General features: G+C 40.5%; 1 pseudogene; it reads right to left on the bottom strand.

The window, feature by feature from the left end:
- Nucleotides 1-5,216: 5,216 nt before the first annotated feature.
- Nucleotides 5,217-18,757, bottom strand: LOC122428644 (annotated as a pseudogene).
- Nucleotides 18,758-20,171: the final 1,414 nt, after the last annotated feature.

Genomic DNA, 20,171 nt, shown 5'->3' with positions numbered 1-20,171 from the left:
CAGTACTGTTCACTGCCAGCCGAGTCCTGTTGCCAAATTCTGAGGGGCAAAGACAGGACACCACCCAGGCCAACCTTCACACAATTGTCTCCAGCAGTTAACCTCTTTATTAACCTCACAATGTGTAGTAAATTAGTGCATACCCGGCCGGTTCCAAATCTCCACATGAAGACAGTGTCAGTTGTGAGTGGGTCTGTCATTTACGAATAAGGCAGCTCCACGAGTTCTTTTCTCTTTGGGATGAGGCATTAACTTGAGCATTCTGTCTAGTTAAGTGCTGAATTAGCAGGTGTTCCAGTATACAGTTTTAATTTTAACTGGTGCTGAGTTTATAGAGGGAGTGGCCTGGCATATCTCAACAGAATGACGTAGGTTAGGACAACTAGTCACCTTGGAATCATTTTCATTCAACTCACTACAAACTAAGCATTAGTTCTGTAGGCACTTGAAAATGATAATTATGTAGTCTACTTCCTAGAATTCTTGAGAAATAAATAGAATCATTACCTGATGGCTTACGGCGACTGGATTCTTTGCTACTAAATAGTTGAAAAGCAATTTACTGGTCTTAAAGTCGACATGATTGCAGATGCAGTGGCACCCCCTAACCACCAGAGGGCGGAATATCAACAATTGCTGTGGCCTGCTCAGTCACTTCAGTCGTGTCCAACTCGGCAACCCTGTGAACTGTAGCCGGTCAGATTCCTCTGTCCACGGAATTTTCCAGGCAAGAATACTGGAGTGGGTGGCCATTTCCTACTGAGATGATATGTATGATACCAGACTGCCTGCCACATTTTGAGGGATAAATGAGTGAAAGTATTTCTAATCAAATTAAATATCATCATACAGACCAAGATGTTGCTCTTGTGGCAACATCAGTCTGGCGGTGCTACCATACTATAAAGTAAAATAAAAGTCTTTATTTGTATTTTTAAGATTATGTTGTTTACGGCTGTAAATGTCACACATTCTGAGATCCTTCTAAGGGTTGGATTGTGTTTATCATTTCCATTAAATGTCTAGCCAGCCTCTGTCCATCTCTCAAGAACTTAGCACATGGTTGCTGAAAGGTTGAGTAGTTTATATTGTTTTTATATTGATTATGTTGCTACTTTGGACTTCTAATCACTGGTACAGCTGTATCAAGGTAAACAAAAATTCACAAATTAAAGTCACCCTTCTGCATTTAGAAAAGGCAGAGGAACCAGAGATCAAATTGCCAACATCTGCTGGATCATAGAAAAAGCAAGAGAATTCCAGCAAAACATCTGCTTCTGCTTCATTGACTACATTAAAGCCTTTGACTGTGTGGATCACAACAAACTGGAAAATTCTGAAAGAGATGGGAATACCAGACCACCTGACCTGCCTCTTGAGAAATCTATATGCAGGTCAGGAAGCAACAGTTAGAACCAGACATGGAACAACAGACTGGTTCGAAACTGGGAAAGGAGTATGTCAAGGCTGCATATTGTCACCTTGCTTATTTAACTTATATGCAGAGTACATTATGAGAAATGCTGGGCTGGATGAAGCACAAGCTGGAACCAAGATTGCCAGGAGAAATATCAGTAACCTCAGATATGCAGATGACACCATCCTTATGGCAGAAAGTGAAGAGGAATTAAAGAACCTCTTGATTACAGTGAAGGAAGAGTGAAAATTTTGCTTAAAACTTAACGTTCAAAAAGTGAAGAACTTGGCACCTGGTCCCATAACTTCATGGCAAATAAATGGGGAAACAATGGAAACAGTGAGAAACTTTATTTTTGGGGGGGCTCCAAAATCACTGCAGATGACTGCAGACATGAAATTAAAAGATACTTGCTCCTTGGAAGAAAAGCTATGACCAACCCAGACAGCATATAAAGCAGAAGCACTACTTTTCCAACAAAGGTCCATATAGTCAAAGCTTTGGTTTTTCCAGTAGTCATGTATGGATGTGAGAGTTGGACCATAAAGAAGGCTGAGCACCAAATAATTCATGCTTTTGAACTGTGGTGTTGGAGAAGACTCTTGAGAGTCTCTTGGACTGTAAGGAGATCAAATGAGTCAATCCCAAAGGAAATCAATCCTGAGTATTCATTGGAAGGATTGATGTTGAAGCTGAAGCTCCAATACTTTGGCCACTTGATTCAAAGAGCCTACTTATTAGAAAAGACCCTGATGATGGGAAAGATTGAAGGCAGGAGGGGAGGGGACCACAGAGGATGAGATGGTTGGATGGCATCACTGGCTCAATGGACATGAAATTTGAGCCAGTTTCAGGTGATGGTGAGGGACAGGAAAGCCTGGCATGCTGCAGTCCATGGGCTCACAAAGAGTTGGACACAACTGAGTGACTGAACAACAACAACAAAGTCACCTTCAGGAACTTAATTCAGTTCAGTTCTTCCAGAATTTATTTCCTGCTTCCTTGCCTTAGTTTTATTGCACCGACCAAAATTATGGCAAAGCACTAAGTTAATTTAAATCAATTCAATTTCTCCAATCAAGAATTCATTCATGTAGATGCAGTGTATTGCAAAGAATTACTAGGCTGAGAATGAAAATACTTGACTTTTAACCCTGTTGATTCTATTCACTGCATGAATTTGTACATCACTCTACCTCTCTTGATATCTTACAAGATAATGATATCTGCAAGGTAACGGCAACCCACTCTAGTACTCATGCCTGGAGAATCCCAGGGATGGAGGAGCCTGGTGGGCTGCCATCTATGGGGTCGCACAGAGTCGGACACAACTGAAGCGACTTAGCTGCCAGGGTCTTTTCCAGTTATCACATTTTCTCTGATTTTCTGTCAGAATCTTAATATCTAGAGTTGAAAAGGTATGAAATGGCATGCTGTCAAATCTACCTACTGATTGAAAACCACACTTTAATTTAGTAAATGAAATCTTTATAATCTTTATTAAGAGTAGCTATGATGAGTTTTAAAGGACAGACAGAAGGTTGAAGTTTGTAGATAATTAGATGCCATGTTAATAGCAGAAAGCAAAAGGAACCAAAGAGCTTCTCATTGAAGGCAAAAGAGGAGAATGAAAAAGTTGGCTTAAAACTCAACATTCAAAGAACTAAGATCATGGCATTCAGTCCCATCACTTCATGGTAAATAGATGGGGAAAAAAGTGGAAACAATGAAAGACTTTATTTTCTTGGCCTCCAAAATCACTGTGGACAGTGACTGCAGCCATGAAATTAAGATGCTTGCTCCTTGGAAGAAAAGCTATGACAAACATAGACAGCCTGTTAAAAAGCAGAAGCATTATTTTGTCAACAAAGGTCTGTATACTCAAAGCTGTGATTTTTCCAGTAGTCATATATGGATGTGAGAGTTGGGCCATAAAGAAGGCTGAATGCCAAAGAATTAATGCTTTCAAACTGTGGTGCTGAAGGCTCTTGAGAGTCCCCTAGACTGCAAGGAGATCAAACCAGTCAGTCCTAAAGGAAATCAACCCTGAATATTCATTGGAGAGACTGATGCTGAAGCTGAAGCTCCAATACTTTGGGGACCTGGTTCTAAGAGCTGACTCACTGAAGAAGACCCTGATGTCAGGAAAGATTGAAGGCAGGAGGAGATGGGAATGACAGAAGATGAGATAGTTGTATGGCATTATTGACTCAATGGGCATAGTTTGAGCAGACTCCAGGAGATACTGAAGAACAGGGAAACCTGGTGTGCTGCAGCTCAAGGGGTTACAAAGATTCAGGCACAACTTAACTACCAAACACAAGATGCCATGCATGCAGGTAGAAATCCAAAAAAACTATTTGAGATAACAAAAACCTCAGATATGCAGACAACACTACCCTTATGGCAGAAAGTGAAGAGGAACTAAAGAGCCTCTTGAAGAAAGTGGAAGAGGAGAGTGACAAAGTTGGCTTAAAGCTCAACATTCAGAAAACTAAGATCATGGCATCTGATCCCATCACTTCATGGCAAACAAATGGAAAAACAGTGGAAACAGTAGCTGACTTTATTTTTCTGGGCTCCAAAATCACTGCAGATGGTGATTGCAGCCATGAAATTAAAAGACGCTTACTCCTTGGAAGGAAATTTATGACCAACCTAGACAGCATATTAAAAAGCAGAGAAATTACTTTGTCAACAAATGTCCATCTGGTCAAGGCTATGGTTTTTCCAGTGGTCATGTATGGATGTGAGAGTTGGACTATAAAGAAACCTGAGTGTCAAAGAATTGATGCTTTTGAACTGCGGTGTTGGAGAAGACTCTTGACAGTCCCTTGGACAGCAAGGAGATCCAACCAGTCCATCCTAAAGGAGATCGGTCCTGAGTGTTCATTGGAAGGACTGATGCTGAAACTCCAGTACTTTGGCCACCTCATGCGAAGAGCTGACTCATTGGAAAAGACCCTGATGCTGGGAGGGATTGGGGGCAGGAGGAGAAGGGGACGACAGAGGATGAGATGGTTGGATGGCATCACTGACACGATGGACATGAGTTTGGGTAAACTCTGGGAGCTGGTGGTGGACAGGGTGGCCTGCGTGCTGCGGTTCATGGGGTCACAAAGAGTCAGACATGACTGAGCAACTGAACTGAACTGAACTGCAAGTAAATAAAAAGGATGCTTCTCTGTACAGAAACACATGAAGAAAGAAAGAAAGTGTTAGTTACTCAGTCATGCCCAACTCTTTGCGACCCCTTGGATTGCAGCTCAACGGGCTCCTCTCCATGGGATTTTCCAGTCACGGGTACTGGAGTGGGTTGCCATTTCCTTCTCCAGGGGATCTTTCCCACCCTGCGATCAAACCCGGGTCTCCTGCACTGCAGGCAGATTCTTTACTGACTGAGCTAGGACTTCCCTTGTACGCATGAGTCCATCTCAAAAAACTGTGTTAAGGGGAATGATCAGCTTCCTTTAGATGTTGTTGTTGAGTTGCTAAGTTGAGTCCAACTCCTTTAGATATAACTTTCTGTAAACTAAGTCAAGTACCATGTACACCTCCTCAGGCAATGAAATGGACATGGTAAAACTTTTAGGCTCTGGAATACTCAAAATTATGACTCTATAACCATAATATTGATCCTATGTGGAATATGGAAGTAAATCTTTCACCAACAACTCTCTCTTTCTAAAGATAAATAGATTTTCTTAGAATTTGATCATAAAAGGATTCACACATAACAGCATTTCTTCTCTGAAACTATTTCTAAATAATTTTGTTTCCTGGAATAATTCTTGATCATTTAAAATTCAATTATATCAGATTTTGATTCAAAGAGCTGAAAAGAGAAAAAGTTAAAAAAAGAGAAAAGTTAGATGATTACACAGTGTCTGTGAAAACTTTAATGAGAAGTAATTTAAAAAAAAAGAATAAACCAGAGTATCTTAAGTATCTAAACATTAACTTTCATATTTTCTACCCCTTTGTTCATTATGTCTTGGATGTGAAAGTGTTAGGTTTATTATAGTAATTATGCAATTTCTTTTGTTCCTATCCTCAGATGCTCTTACTCTGGCCTTCCTCTGAGGTTAGCATACAGTGAGGTTATTTTTCTGCCTTTGTGCAATCCAAAAATGTGAATTTGCTTTTGAGTTCTTCCAGTTACCCTATGGGTAATGAAGTCGTGGTAATATGTCATTGAGATGGTGCTAAATCATTTATGATGATAATCATGAACAAAGGATTGAAGACTTTGATGACAAGTAACTGACCTAAATAGAGTTCAACTAGCAAAAATGAATGCATGCTTGATGTCACTGACATAATATATTCTTCATACTGACACCCTAGCTCCATCTCATTCATTCATTCATTAAATTAACTTTTACTGAGTCTTTACTACTTATAAAATTTTGTTATATTGTGTATATTGAAAATGTAAGTGTAAATACTAAACAAAATAATAGTTTAAATGAAACATTACAACTGGTGATTTTGTAATCAGCAAAATAAGCATATATAATGCTAGCATTGTAAACAGAATAATCAACCCTATTGATTCCATAGTCTATTTAAAAGACATGAGAGAAGAGATAGCATTGTCATGGGTTTTGAAGGTTAAGAGAGACGTAGCATTGATTTTAGAAGTATCAGACCATGTAAGCGCTCAGATCTTCGCCATGTGTTCCCGGAAATGTGAGCAGTTGACACTGATGGAGTATGTGTTGGTGGAGTGTATGTTTGTGGAGTGTGATGAGAAGAGAAAATGGGAGAGTGCAGAGTGGGTTGCAAATGGTCTTTAATATTATATTAAGGAGTCTTTATAGCCAGTAAAAAATCCACCTGCAATGCAGGAGACCCAGGTTTGATCTCTGGGTTGGGAAGATCCCCCAGAGAAGGAAATGGCTACCCACTCCAGCATTCTTGCCTGGAAAATACCACGGACAGCATGTAACCTGGTGGGCTACAGTCCATGGGGTGACACGGCTGAGTGACTAACACTTTCACCTTCACTTTTTTTTTTCCCATTGAGAAGGAGATTGTTTTAGGTTTTAAAGGACTATCTCATTTAGGAAAACTTTAGTTACAAGTAGCTGAAATTGTAATTCAGCATGGCTTATATAATAACATGTATTAGCTCACGACCAAAGTCCAGAAATAAGATGGTCTGGGCTCTGTTCCTCAGCATTCCTGTTGGTTTACCCTCTTTCACACAATGGTTTAGTTCTCAGGCCATATGCAAGATGGATGCAGCATTCCACATAAGATGTGATAAAACGGAGACATGCTTGCTTCAAAAAAACTCCATAAGAAGATTTTTCCAAAAACATCTCTTATGATTATTCCCTGTTTCTCATTGGCTTAAGTCAGACCACATGCTCCATTCTGAACCATTCTGTTTCAGTAGGAACTGGGATTGCCAGATTCAATCCTGAAACCTGGGGCATAGCTATGTTAATATAAAAGTATAGGTGGATAGGACAGGATACACAAGCAAAATTCAGTTCTTGTGGGAAGAAGAGAGGAGAGAAAAACAGCTACAATGAACAATATGTTGCCCACATCCACTTAGATATCAATATTTTGTTCCCACTTAGGTATTTCAAATGTAGATGTATGCATTTCCCAAAACAAGAAAACTTAGTAAAGTATCTGTTATCCTATCCAAATGTAAGCCCAAGATATCAAGTCCTCCCTCTCGGCTAGTATTTCCTACTCATGTTGCAGCCATGCTTCCAGAAGCTGTCAGGAGAATTCTGTGAACCAGCTGGCCTTATACTGACCACATAGAAGAGAGAATGAAGGCTGAGCATCAACATGACTCAGAGATTCTAATCTTTTTATTGCAATAAGATGAATCTGTGGTTAATTTCATCCGTACTTAAGATATTTGTTTCATTACCTGGGTTACTGCTGTCAGGTAATATCATGACCTCAGAATTTCATTAGAGCTCGCATAAGGCCTCCTGATGCAAAGAGCTGACTCATTGGAAGAGACCCCGATGCTGGCAAAGATTGACGGCAGGAGGAGAAGGGGACGATAGAGGATGAGATGGCTGGATGGCATCACTGACTCAATGGGTTTGAGTAAACTCCAGCAGTTGGTGATGGACAGGGAGGCCTGGCGTGCTTTGGTTCATGGGGTCGCAAAGAGTCGGACACGCCTGAGCGACTGAACTGAACTGAACTGAACAAGTCTGTAAAAGTGGTAAGGAACCCTCCTGCCAGTACAGGAGACATGAGAGACTCAGGTTCAATCCCTGATTCTGGAAGATCTCCTAAAAGAGAGCACAGCTACCCACTCCAGCGTTCTTGCCTGGAGAATTCCACGGACAAAGGAACCTGGCAGGCTACTGTTCAGGGGGTCAGAAAGAGTTCGACATGACCTAGAATACAAATCTGTAAAAGGGTCCTATAAAAGTATTTTGACAATTCTTTCATCTGAAACAGCCTGGCTAGTACTTGCTGAAGCATCACTGTTGTCTGCTGAACTTTTCTGCTTGGCTCAGAACTATGACTAGTTTAACCAAAGTTAAGGTGTCCTGATAAGGTGGTCACAAGAGAGTTTAGGATAATCTTCTGCCCACGCTCTGAGTCCACTTGCCCAAAATTCCAAGGAACCAACTCTGTATTGGCAGGTAATTCTGCCAACCAGGGTGTCTGCTCCATAAATTAAATACTTCTTTTTAGTCAAACAACAGGAGGTTTGTAATTCCCAACAGACAGCCTCTTAAAAAACTTGAATGGTAAGCTTTATGAACTGATATCAGCTGAAATAAGTTTACTTGAAAGGAAAAGAGACCTCCTGCTCTATTTTTAACTAGAGAAGTGAGAGAGGAAATAGAAAACGGAATGTGTACTCTCTGAGATGAATTATTATAATATTAGTAGGATTTTAAAAAATAATCCCTCATCTAGGTAGTAGAATATAGACTCTGGCCAGATATTAATATTAGCCAAGATTAGTGAGATAACTGTGAAGTCACAGTCTAGAACCCTTAAAAAGCTGAACAGTAATAGAAGCCAGATATAGAAGGTTGGTTGATCACAAGAAGTTTGGCAGCTCCCAGAAGCCACATACATTGGGTTGCAGAATTGGGATCTGTGGCTCAGGGGAGGGAAGCCACAGACTCCATAAACCAGGGGTCTGAAGCCACGGGATCCAAAGCCCAATGAGTAGCAGGTACTAGATCCATAGCCCAAGCAGTAGGCTCTGCTGGACCCATGGCTCAGGGATCCAGTGTGAATTGACTGGCAAGGACTGCAGAGAGTGGAGGTCCTGGGTGGCAGAAGGACATCTGACACCTGATGGGTTCATAGCGCGTCTCCTGACTGTCGAGAGAGGAGCCCAGCTGGCAGGAGCTGGGAGAGCAGAGGTCAGTGCTGTAGACCAGATTGCTAGGGAAGGAGGAGCCACAGGAGGAGCCTGGTAGCTCAGGTGGTCCCCAAGGGAGCGGGAGGAGCAGTTGTAGGACAACTTCACAGGTGATGTGAGTTCAGCTGAATTACTGTGAAAAAGATGCTCTGATATCCTTGGCTTTTCCCAGGCATATTTATATATAAATATATATCTTCTTGGGAGGAGAAGGGGACAACAGAGGATGAGATGGTTGGATGGCATCACTGACTCAATGGACATGAGTTTGAGTAAGCTCCGGGAGTTGGTGATGGACAGGGAAGCTTGGCATGCTGCAGTCCATGGGATCACAGAGTTGGACACGACTGAGCAACTGAACCGAACTGAACTGATATATCTTCACCCCACTGGGTGTGATGCAGACCCTCCTCCTCCTCCTTGTACAAGTCTTGTCATGAAAATGGCTAATTAACCTAGGCTATAATTATCACTGAACACATGCATGTGTTTTCTTAATTGCAGTTCAGTTATTCTCGTTTATAGAAGCCACTCTGCTTCTCTCTGTTTTCTTTCTTTCCCCAGAAATAAGTTGTGGTTTGCCTTCAAAGACGTTGTTTGTGATGCATACAGACAGCGCCCTAGCTGCCCCTGAGCTTGACTGCGGGGATTTTGTTCCTGAAAGTGTAAATGATTACTCCTAACAGTCGTCAGTACTTCTGTCTCAGCTATTTATACATGCTTTATGGAGCCTTTACAATGTGTAAAACACAGCAGATTGTGGAACTGTTTAATCCTGGCAACAACCTTAGGAGATGGTCACCAGTTTAATAACCCAGATGTGACTGCCTCCGAAGCCACCAGGAACAGCAGTGTTTTGCTGACAACTCCAGAAGCTGAACCTCTCAGCTCCTGCCATCCATAAACAATGAATGCGCGTGCTTGGTTGCTCAGTCCTGTCCAATTCTTTGCAACCCCATGGACTGTAGCCCACCAGGCTCCTCCGTCCATGGGATTTTCCAGTCAAGGATACTGGGTAGGTTGCCATTTCCTCCTCCAGGGAATCTTCCTGACCCAGTGATTGAATCTGTGTGTCTCCTGCGAATACCCAGATGAGGAAGTCATTTCACTGTGATAATACTTGCATTTTATCTAATGTGCCTGCCTGTATATTCTTACCTCTTTTATGAGGAAACGAAATACAGTCACCAAAAAAAAAAAAAAAGTTTCTTAATTCTTTTAGCTATTTTTTTCAGCCTTCAAAGTTACCGTGGAGATGGTTATTTCAAACTATTCTTCTATTTGTCTTCTCATTTACCTTATCATCATTAAACAACTCATGTTTGATCCTGTATGGAATTATTGAGTTCTTTTTTCCATGTGAGGCAGAGATTCTTTGGCAATCACATAGACTATCACTGAGAATAATTGCTAAAAACTGGTATACTGTGAGTGAGTTGACTACCAATGAAATACATTTGCAAAAGCTTGAATTTTAATAGTGTGCTAACCTTTGCCAACTCAGTTGGGAGTGAGAAATGAGACACCTTAGTGATTCATTTCACTCCCTGCTGAGCTTCTCTTTGTCTCAGCCTTCTAGAAAGACAAAGAAGCAAAAAAGTACCTCCATTTTAAGTAGTTAAAATTATCCTATCACAATAAAAATCAATGGTAGAAAGAAAGTCTTGGAATTAGAGAAGTCTTCTTTTCTTTTTTTCACTTATTGTAATATCCACCTTCTGTCTTAAAGCTTCTTCTAGAAATTGGAAAACAAAAAAAGCTATTTGTGTAATTTGATCTTTTATATTTGTTTCCCAATGATCGTTTTCTCTAGTCTCCTGGAGTATTTGCTTATATGGCACCAGTGGAATTATCTGCCCACTGTTTTGCTTACAAATTTCTGCCAAATGTCTTGCTCACTTCCCCAACTCCTTCTCATTCCTCAAATCTAAAATCAAATTCCTCATATTTGAGAGGTGTTCGTCTCAACTCTTTAAAATTCTTCTACAATAAGGATCTTAGTATCTTACCAACTATCAATTTGGGTGACCAAACATTCATACACACACACACACACACATGCACATGTATACATCACGGAGGAGTTAAAAGAGATGTCTTTTGATATGGATCATGCAGACTAAGATTTCTGTCACTTGAACTTGCTGGACAGTCACATGTTTTATAAGAGTGGAATACCCAGAAGTTCCTCAGGATCTGCAAAGGGTTTAATTTTCTTTGAACCAGCATCTGGCACACTGTGGGTGCTCTAAATAATTTACAAAAGGAAGGAATATATCAAGATCTTAACTTTTTATTTTCACAGGATGGCTCAGTGGTAGAGAATCCCCCTGCAAGGCAGGAGATGCACATTTGAACCCTGGATTGGGAAGATTCCCTGGAGAGGAAATGGCAACCCACTCCAGTAATCTTGCCTGGGAAACCCCAAGGACAGAGAAGCCCGGTGGGCTACAATCCTTAGGGCCACAAAGAGTCAGACACAACTTAGCAACTAAACCACCATGCATAGATGCTTAAATACACACTAATTGCTTGTCTTTCAGAAGTTACCTTTAATACAACATTGAGTGAATATAAACATTTCTTTCATAATTAAATATAATCCCCAAGTTAACAATAACCAGTTTAGTGCTTGAGGTGACCCTAGCTCTCTGCCTCTCACCTCCAGCCCGAGCAAAGTTGACTTTGTGGCCTTGATCAGTAACTATTTCTTTCTCTGTCCAACCCATTCTAATGGGTTCTGTTTTCTCCGACTTCACACATAGTCAACCTCTCCAATCCAAAAATCTTTGTGTCACTTCTTTCATGATTATATAGCTTTTCTGTTTTTGAGGACCAAATTCTCTATAAAGATTTGTGTAATCAGTTTGTCAACTATCTAAATTCTTATTGCCTTTTCAATAACCATACTGTTTTTCTCTGGCTTAACACTCTCCTGAAATTTCACTAGAGTGGTCAGTGGTGGCCTTTATGCTACTAAATGTGGATGTTTTTAGGATGATTATATGCAAATGTTTAATTACATTCAACATAGGTAACTGTGTCCCTGATCTTGAAATATGTTCGTCTGTGTTCTTCTGTAACAGCGCACTCCTGATTTTCTATCTAACTTTTCCCTAGTTCAATTTACCCTTAGTTTGGTTTCCTATATATAATGTTTTCTTGAGGCTTGGCACTGATCTCACCACTGATTCTCTCTTTGAGGAAGACATTTCACCATTATGACTTGAAATACTACCCATAGTCTACATCAAATGAATATTTCCAGTACAAATCTCTTTTTTATTCAAATTCCAGATATCCAGTCACTAGCCATTTCCATTTGGAGATTTAATAAGACTGTCAAAATTGTATGTGTATAAAGTTGAACTTTTGCTCTTCCCTAGGGAGGAAAAAAAACACTTTTTCTCATCTGAGTAAAGCAGCATTTTGAACCACATAGCAGTTTAATTCAGAAACCTTGGAATCTTCCTAATATATGCATCTTCTCTAAATATGACCCATTCTCTTTTCCAAGTTTATCATAAATCTCCCCAGTCATCTTACTGTCTTCTTTCTAATCTAGAGCTTCTCAACCTTGTCATCACTGACATCTTGAGCTGGATATCATTTTGTTGTGGGAAGTATCCTGTTATTTAGGAGATATTCGGCAGTGTCCCTGGTTCTATCCACTAGATGCAAGTTGCATGCGCACATACACACACACGCGCACACTCATACACACACATTATAACAGTTAACAATGTCTTCAACAATTGTTTGAGGGCTAAGCAGTTCAGGTGCAGAATCATTGTTCTAGAGCAAGGGAATCTCCTCTCTTGGTGAAACTACTGAACGATTCTGAGGCAGGAGATAAATGGACTGACCAGTTTCTCATCTGTGGAAAGAAATTCCATAATATCAGGTGATGGAGGAGGCTGGGCCCTGCCCAAATAAGAGATAAAAGGCCACATAGTCCTCATTCTTGGAGAGAAGGAGACCTTTTCAACTACAAATGCACAGAAGGACTCCTTGGAGATCTGAAGGGTGGTGGCGCTAACCTCGTACCAAGTGATGGTAACTACCCAGTGGCCTCTTTGCTAGAATCCACCATGGCTCAGAGATGCATGTGAACACACAGGAGACCTTAAGATAAAGCAAATATGGATTCAGAACCAGGCAAAGCAAGATGACTGGTCAAAGGGAGCCCAGAAGAAATGCCCCACGTTGGTGATTCAAACTACCATGAGGGTGCGATTTTCCGAGTCAGCCCGGTGTCTATCTACACGTACTCTGCTTCCTAATAAATATTTTAGTTGTTTCACTATTTCCCATCTCTATGTGGAAATTTATTTCAACACAGCTGGCAGGCCAGGGCCTCGTCACTGGTCCCTGGTCCCTGGTCCCTGGTGGTTTAGTGGCCAGGATTCAGCATTTCCCCCTGCCTCGGTCTTGACTTCTGTCTCTGGCCAGAAACCAAAGCCTGCTTCAAGGTTCTACAAGCCAAGGTCACCTGAGATCAGCTCAACGTGGCTTATTTTATTTTCAAAAAGAAAATGTCTTCTCCAACCTTTTATTTCTATCCCTGTCTGATCAATCTTCTTAAAAAACTGGTCTTATCACTGTCCCAATGAAAGTTGCCCATTGCTTTCTAACACATGTCCAATAAAACACACATCCTCTACCTGACTTGCAAGGTTGCCTTAACTTGTCTCTGCCCCTGCCTCTAACCTCATCTTCACACCTTACTCCTCCTCTCTTCCAAACACACTCTCTGCTCCGCGATTAACACAGCTCGGAGCTTTTTCCTACCAGGAGGACTTGCTCTTTCCTCTACTTTGAATGTCCTTTCTTCATCTGGATAATTAAGATAATTAAGCTTTTGCTCACTACTTAACCACTTTATCCCAGGATAAATTAGGTTCCCATGTTATGATCACTATCATCCCTATAATTAATTTTATTATTTTTATAATATATTTATTTTGTAGATTGTCCTCTAGGCTAGAGCAGTGCAACCTTAATGAACCATCCCGTGAGAGTCTGTTACCGTCTGCCATGAGACAAATAATGTATATCAAGTAAATGAGCGCATTAGTTCCTTCATGAAGAACTCCCGCATGATTAAAAGGTATCAGCTTAACTAAATTATAGGCTTGGTAACACCATTGATTCACCTGGTCTATAACCCACCCACTCTTGTAATCTTTACTTTTTGTTTTCTATTGGAGTATAGCCAATTAATGATGCTGTGAGAGTTTCAGGTGAACCGCAGAGGGACTCAGCCACGCATACGAAAATTGAAGTGAAAGTCACTCAGTCAAGGCTGACTTTTTGTGACCCTATGGACTATACAGTCCATGAAATTCTCCAGGCCAGAATACTGGAGTGGGTAGCCTTTCCTTTCTCCAGGGGATCTTCCCAACCCAGGTCTCCCGCACTGCAGGCTGTTTCTTTACCAGCTGAGCCACAAGGGAAGCCCAAGAATACCCGAGTGGCTAGGCTTTCCCATCTCCATTGGATCTTCCTGACCCAGGAATTGAACTGGGGTTTCCTGTATTGCGGGTGGATCCTTTACCAACTTATAAAAGTATCCATTCTCCCCCAAACTCCCCTCCCATCCAAGCTGCCACATAAATTTGAGCAGAGTTCCATGTGCTATACAGTAGTTCCTTGTTGGTTATCCATTTTAAATATAATAAAGTGTACACATCCATCCCAAACTCCCTAACTATCCTTTCCCCCATCCTTCCCCACTGGGATCCATAAATTCTTTCTCTACATCTGTGAGTATGACCCACTCTTAGTGGCACATCTCTGACTGTAATTTCTTGGGAGAGACAGTAACTACATTCTTTCTTATTCAACAGTAAATACTCAGCTCAAGAACAATCAAAGTTACATAGTTGTTTCTCAATAAATACTTACTTAATGGATAAATTAGGGCTTCCCAGGTGGTTCAGTGGTTAAAAATCTGCCTGCCAATGCAGGAGATGCAACAGATGCAGCTTCAATCCTTAGGTTGGGAAGATCCCTTGGAGAAGGGAATGGTTACCCACTTCAGCATTCTTGCCTGGAAAATCCCATGGACAGAGGAGCCTGATGAACTGCATTCCATGGGGTCAAAAAGAGTCAGACGCAACTGAACTTGAACACAATGGATAAACTAGGGACTTGATGGTTTTATTATTACCCATCTTTTGTCTGTCTCTCTAAATCCAAACTTTTGCTTGATCCTCGTATCCTCTTGGGTGATTCACAAAACAGGAAACCCAGCAGAAGCTCAACTTTTCTCCTAAGTCTTCTTGTTCAGTTGTGTCCAACTCTTTGCGACCCCATGGACTGTAGCCCACCAGGCTCCTCCATCCATGGGATTCTCCAGGCAAGAGTACTGGAGTGGGTTGGCATTTCCTTCTCCAGGGGGTCTTCCAGACTCAGGGATTGTAGGCAGATGCTTTACCATCTGAGTCACCAGTGAAGCCCATGTCCTATACATTTATCAGAATGGTTTTTCTAAAGTCTATGTTCAAAAACTCAAATTCAATTTCCGAAGTCTTTAATCTGAATCACCCTATGATCTGACCCCCCAATTATCTCATACTTGGTATCTCCATGCCCTAATTTTATCTTCAAAAGATACCAGATTTCTTCCTTGCAGCTTAAGGCTGAAAGAAAAGAAATTAGGTGAGAGGGTCTTACTTCAAGCTCAGCATTTGCAATGAGTATCAGAAGAGAAGAGATGAAAGGTGAGGCTGGAGACAGACAGGAACTAGATGACAAGTGGCTCCTGGACATTCTTCAGAGGTCCAAAATACTCTGAAAATCAAAACCTTCCCTTAGAACTAATTTAGTGGTGAAAGAAGGCATTATTTGTTCTCTGGATGGAATGACGTGATCAAATGAATGGTGTCTGTGCATATTCTTTTTCTCTCTATTCTTAGTGTAGATATATTGTGCCTCAGCAATAGATCAATATGTTTGATTATAGGGTGCTTTCACAATATTACATGCAGTTTATGCATTCTGTTATCATTCTAAAATCTGAAAAACTGGATTTCAAAAACCATCCATCTGCCTTGGCTTGGACAAGAGAGCCTTGGCTTGGACAAGAGAATGGAGACCTGTAACAGTGAGAAGCCACAGATAGGTTTTAAATATGGACATAACTAGATCAAATGTTCCTCCTAAGGAAATGACTCTGATTGCAGTGCAATGGATTGGAGGGTCACAAAGGAGTTAGAGTGGGTCCCCAGGTTCAGATTCTTAGCAGTATGGTTCAATAGCCTGTATTCTTAACTACAGTGAGTGGCTGTCTTCCATAAAAATGATTATTAAAACTCAGTAATATGTGTAAAATGAGAAGGGAACCTCAGATGGCACTCTGAGAAAAATTTACATTTAAGGAATTGGCAAAGTTTAAGGGGATCGCATAAAAGACTGAGAAGGAATAGCCAGTAAAGTTCAAAGAAAATTGGGAGTGTAACAAAGTCAAGTTAAAAAGGCATTATAAATAAACAAAAGCAATCAAAAGTATCCAGTATTGGAGGGAGGTCAAGTTAGACGGTCCTCCTAGATCTTAAGCATCTCACTATCACATATTATATATCTATATCTGTATCTATATCATTTGTTTTCGGGGGTTGTAATTTAATTTGGAAATGACCACCATTTAAATAGTGCCCAGTGCTATTTCAGATACTAAAAAACTTGCTAAATATAGATTAGCTATTTTTTTAAGCAATAGATGCTAAAAAATCCATTTGTTAAACTAAACCATCTTGTACAACTTTCTCAATATACTAACATGGCATTTGAATCTAAAGAGATTCATTTCAAGTCAATTCAGCAAGCACACATGAGAAGACAAGGCAGTGTCATGGATGGTGAGGACGAGGAGAGGACTAAGAAAGGGGTCTATCCAAAGGAGCTGTGCCTATGGAAGCACCCTAGATGTCCACTGACGACAGAGGAATGGATAAAGAAGTGGTACATATATATACTGGAATATTACCCAGCCATAAAAAAGAATAAAATAGTGCCATTTGCAACATGATAGGAGCTAGAGATTATCATACTGAGTCACGTAAGTCAGACAGAGAAGGAGAAATGCTGTATACCATCACTTATATGTGGAATCTAAAAAGAAATGGTAAGTGAACTTATTTACAAAACTGAAACAGACTCACAGTCTTAGAGAATGAACTTGCGGTTGCAGGAAAGGATGAGGGGAAGGGACAGTTAAGGAGTTTGGGATCAACATGTTCACACTGCTATATTTAAAGTGGATAACCAATAAGATCCTGCTGTGTAGCACAGGGAACTCTGCTCAATGTTATGTGGCAGCCTGGATGGGAGGGGAGTTGGGGAAGAATGGATGCGTGTATATGTATGGCTGAGTCCCTTTGCTATCCATCAGAAACTATCACAACATTGTTATCAGCTATACTCCAATATAAAATAAAAAGTTTAAAAAAAAAGTTAAAACTCTGAAAAATGAGATGTTAAGAAGATAAGTGATTTTAGAATGTGTTACAGGCAATTAAATCCAATAACTTTTGTTTTTCCTTAAGACCCCTCAGTAACTACACAAAGTTGAATAAAATCATATGCCCTTTTATTTACATAATGTGAACTATTATGAATTTTATGTTTTACACAGGAAATAATAATTCTCTAATTAGAAATTTTCTTAGACTATCATATTTTTCTACCTCTACAAAAGGATTATGCTAGCTCTGATTTTACAGATTGCTTTTTACAAAATCAATAACCAAAGTTATCCATATGGTATTCATCCTATTAAAATATACAACCCGAGGAAGCCAAGAACTCTTTAAAAATTGAAGGAAATATGATTGTATTTGGAATTCCTTAAAAGATTAGTTTATTCAATAGCAACATTTCTGTAACATTTCAGGATAGCAAGAAGATATGAAATAACCTTCTGATTTCTCTTATGAATTGTTGTTCAACCTCTCAGGTATGTCCGACACTTTGTGAACCCATGGATGGCAGCACACCAGGCTTCCCTGTCCTTCGATATCTCCTGGAATTTGCTCAAACTCATGTCCATTGAATCAATGATGCCATCCAACCACCTCATCCTCTGTCACCCCCTTCTCCTCCAACCCTCAATATTTCCCAGCATCAGGATCTTTTCCAATGAGCTGGCTCTTTGCATCATGTGGCCAAACTATTGGAGCTTCATTTCTTTTAATATACAACATATAAAACTCAAAGGTAGTTTCCTAATTTTGCCTACTGATTGTGTAATGATGACAGAACATCTATATCTGCAAGAAAAAAAAAAAGTTAGTGGTCAGTCAATTCCTAAAGCGAGGGTTTAGAGTAAATGAACAAAATAGAAAATAGTATTTCATGTAGACATGAAGAGGCATTAAACTGCTTTACAGAACCCAGGCCTCTAGGCTGGTCTGTATTAAGTTGGCAGGATACTTTAATAAGAAAGTAGTTTTCATGGTATAACCTGGGAAGATAATTCAGGTTTTGGGAGTTAGAGGATGGATTTAAAAATTGGAAGCCACTTAATTCATATTTTTTGGGAAAAATAGATGATTTCTGGTAGCTGATAGGCTTCTAGCATCTTTTTTGAGAGTCATTAGAAGTGAAGTGAAGTGAAAGTTGCTCAGTTGTGTCCGAGTCTTTGTGACCCCATGAACTGCATGTAGTCTGCCAGGCTCCTCTGTCCATGGAATTCTCCAGGCCAGAATACTGGAGTATCTTCCTTCTCCAGGAGATCTTCTCAACCCAGGGATCGAACCCAGGTCTCCCACATTGCAGGTGGATTCTTTACTGACTGAGTCCCCAGAGAGTCATTAGACAGAAACGTATCTTAGAAGAGACTGGGAGAACAGAGGTCAGTGGGGGAAAAGTGGCTGAGATAAGAGGCACCTCTGGAAAAGAGTGGGTAGACCAGGAATTCCTTACGAAAGCCGGAAGAGCAGTTTCCAGTCTAGCTGCTGTAACATGTTATCACTATATCTACTTCATTTGTTAACAGTGTCAGTGAAAGGGAAAGTTGCTGTTGTGTCCGACTCTTTGCGACCCCATGGACTAGGGTCGCATGGAATTCTATACAATCCGTGGAATTCTCTAGGCCAGAAAACTGGAGTGGGTAGCCTTTCCCTTCTCCAGGGGATCGTCCCAACCCAGGGATCAAACCTAGGTGTCCCACATTGCAGGCAAATTCTTTACCAGCTGAACTGCAGGGAAGCCCACAGTGTCAGAGAAGATCTAAATATCCCTGCTGGCCTGGAGGGCTTAATGCTCACTGCACCTGTGGGTGAGATGTTCTTGACGGCCAGTCTCAATGTCTTTCTACACTACAAGTTGTATAAGAACATCTCCTTATGAATACCTTGGTGGTCCAGTGGTAAGGAATCCACCAGTCAGTGCAAGGGACATGGGTTTGATCCCTGGTCTGGGAAGATTCCACACGCCATGAAGCAACTAAGCCCGGGTGCCATGACTACTGAAGCCCGTGTGCCCTAGAGCGGATCTGAGCACTAGAGAAGCTACGGCAATGAGAAGCCTGCCCCTGCAACTAGGCAACCAGAGGGTAATCTGCTGTTGGCCACAACATAAAAGCCCTGGCATAAGCGACAAGGACCCAGACCAGTCAAAAATTATCTATAAATAAATTTTAAAAATTAAAAGAAGACAGTCTCTATAGTGTGTTGTCTAATTACAATCAAATAGATTAGCACCATGGTAAATATCCTTACTTGCATTTTACAGTCAAAGACAGTTTATAGTTTATATGGCCTTGGATTTAAGGCATCACTGTATGCTCAGAACAGTTGGTCATCATCGCTGATTTAATTTGTGACTCAGAGGGTCATTTGAAGGATGTTGAGATATGGCTCTTTTCTTTTCTCCCTGCATTCAGCATTATATTTTAATGCAATTCTTTTCTCAGCCATCTCCGATGTGGTTTGCCATATTATAAAGCGTGTACTTACACTCAGTAACAACTGATATGTGTGATATAAATGGTGCATAAAAGACAATGATATCATTGCCTGATCATGATACTCTGTAAGAATCAAATGACTTTTATGGAAAAATAATTCTGCTCGGCTCTCTTTTTACCAGCTGGATGAATATGGAATGCCTCATATAAGTGGACTTAAATTATATTAGCTAAGAAGATGGAGATGTTAGCCTAAATACGTTTAAAAAGTAATCTACTATCAAATTTATAGTGTGTAAATTTTTAATGGCCCCTTAGAGGCTATGTTTATAAGCAGTAAAGCAAATACCAAATTATTTTCTTCCAGCACATTGAAAATTGCTGAACAGATGAAAAGTTCCAAAGCAATGTTACAGATAATCACATTTCTATATTATGGGAGGGTGGGCATTACATCTAAAGACCTTTGA

The sequence above is a fragment of the Cervus canadensis genome, chromosome 27 (assembly GCF_019320065.1).
Source record: "Cervus canadensis isolate Bull #8, Minnesota chromosome 27, ASM1932006v1, whole genome shotgun sequence".
NCBI lineage: Eukaryota > Metazoa > Chordata > Mammalia > Artiodactyla > Cervidae > Cervus > Cervus canadensis.
The sequence above is the reverse complement of the archived record's forward strand: the minus strand, read 5'-3'. Positions and strand labels throughout refer to the sequence as shown.